Below are 2,701 nucleotides of genomic sequence, written 5' to 3'. Positions count from 1 at the left end.
AATTACCCTTGTAACACTGGAAAGTTGCTCTGAGCTGAAAGATGTTCCTTGTACTGAGTATCCACACAAGATCATCTTCTAAATTTTTTTGTTCTAATGACATCGTGTAGTATAACAGCCTCCGTATTGGCAATGCTGGAATCCACTACTTCTTTATCATATCTATAAGAACTTACTAAACTGAACAAGATCTGTTCGATATTTACATGTTAGTTTGATCTAATGCAATAAATGACAGCACAGGTTTGCATCTATCGTCTGGTCATTGAAATTTTTTTTAAAAGGTATAAGATAAAAATTTAAGGGCCTATTTGATAGGCTCCATTTTCCACCCAAATGGTATGTTTGATTGGTAAAATTTTGCATGTAATTGGTTTTCCACCCAACCCTCCATGTGACCCCTTTTTCCGGGTTTTTAAAGGATTGGTTTTCCTTTAGTTTTGGTGGAAATTAATTTTCCAACTGCTCTTTTTTTTTTTTAATTATTTTTTTTGCAATTGGAGCAAATTTTATCCCCAATTGTAACAAATTATATCCTTTTAATTGACATTTTTCATGAAAAACAAAGTCAAATGAACACCAAAAAATAGAAATTTTAATATTTTTCAGGTCAAAAATTGTACCAATCAAATACATTTAGTTGACAATTTCCAGAAAAACAAGTTATAGGCAATTCAATTCCCTGAAATTCATTTTATTTCCACCCAAATTCAATTCTTGCAATCAAACGGATCCTAAGGCATCCTTCACTTTGAAAACATGATACCGAGAAATTTACATGAACTGACATGAGAATTTAACAAACCCCTAACCAAAATTGAGAAACTATTTATATGTTATGAATAGAAATACTGGATGTAAATTCTTGATAATTTTGTCATCCTCCACTTGTTCTCAGTCACAGATTCACAGAAGAGACCATTGCTATCCATGAATATCATTCTATTTTGCCTCTTTTAAGTGAAAATGTTTTAGTTGAGAGGTTCCTTTCTCACCCATACCCCAGTTGGGGTGTCGTTGGGCTGGGAGGACAGGTGTGAGAAGAGAAGCTGAAGATGAGAAGCTTAAGAAACTAGGAGAAACTGAAGAAGAAAAGCTGAAGAAGCCAGCTGAAGAAGGCAGCCGAAGCAGAAACTAGGCGCCTAGGCGCCATGTCCAGGCGCCTAGGCGCCCCGATAGAGTTTATATACCTGATTTTTTGCCTCATTTCATATAATACAAGACCTAGGCTCGATTTTTAGAGAAAAAGAAGAGAGAAAACTTGGTGAGAATTTTACAAGTTGAAGGTTGTTCATTTTGGGTATAAATTCAAAGTTATTTTCTTTCTTGGGGATTAACTTGAGGCTTGTTCAAGTAATTCAAATACATTGATCTTCATCTATTCCATTGAAATTCAAAGTAATTCAAATTTGTCTGCCCATAGTGCCTCAAAGGCTCGTCTGACCCCAACTTTAGAACTTGCTTGTAAGTACGGCGTGGCCTAAAGGAAGCCAAGTTATCTGCAAGCTGCTGTTGTTGTTGTGCCTGTACATTCTCTTGCTGAACCGCCTCTTGTTCAAGTGCATCATCACTCTTATCTTGAGTGTCTGTATGATGCTCCTCTTGAACATGCCTAGAATCAGGTTGATCTCTAGGTTCTATGTCAACAACTTGAGACATTGTAGTCTCAACATCATCACCACCGGGCACTGTAGCTTTCAACGAAGCTACCATGGAGTTCTCATCAAAAGTAACATCTCTGCTGATTATGAACTTAGAATCCTCTACACACCAAAGGCGATAGCCTTTAACACCTGTCGCATACCCCAAGAATATAGCCTTCTTGGCCATCGCATCGAGCTTTCCCTCGTTGACATGATAGTAGGCTGTGCATCCGAATGTTCTGAGTTTCTCATAATCTGCATGTTCTCCTGTCAATACCCTGTAAGGTATATCTCCATCTAACCTTGAATGTGGAGATCGGTTCACAATGTAGCAAGCATTTGCAACCGACTCTGCCCACCATTCTCTGCCCAAACCCGCATAGGATCGCATACACATCGATTTCTCTCGAAATGTGCGATTCAGTCTTTTCGCAACCCCATTCTGTTGCGATGTATTTCTTACTGTTCAGTGTCTCACAATGCCTTCCTTACCACAGAACTCCTTGAAAGCACCATCTGTATACTCAGTACCGTTATCAGATCTCAGTGTCTTCAATTTCTTTCCTATTCTGTTTTCAGCCATTGCTTTCCACTTCTTGAAGGTGTCGAATACCTCATTCTTATGCTTCAAAAAATAAATCCAAGCATATCTAGAATAATCATCAACAAATGTAACAAAATACCTGGAACCGCCTTTGGAAGTGACAGAAGCCGGGCCCCATACATCCATGTGCACATAGTCAAGAATGCCTCTGCTTCTATGTTTGCTTGGCTGGAACTGAACTCGGTGTGCTTTACCGTACACGCAATGCTCGCAAAAGTTCATGCAAGGCTTCTTCAAGTTCTTTAGCAAGCCTTTCTTGATTAGCAAATCTAACCCCTTTTCAGACATATGCCCAAGCCTCCTATGCCAAAGCCGAGTGCACTCACATGGGTCTCCACCACTTCCTCTTGTTCCAACTGCTACATCTTCAGTAACTATAGTACCCTGAAGAGCATAGAGATTGCCTTCACGAATACCCTTCATCACAATCAAAGAACCACGAACAACTTTCTTT

This window comes from Olea europaea, unplaced genomic scaffold (genome assembly GCF_002742605.1).
Source record: "Olea europaea var. sylvestris unplaced genomic scaffold, O_europaea_v1 scaffold3715, whole genome shotgun sequence".
NCBI lineage: Eukaryota > Viridiplantae > Streptophyta > Magnoliopsida > Lamiales > Oleaceae > Olea > Olea europaea.
Note: the sequence above shows the minus strand (reverse complement) of the source record.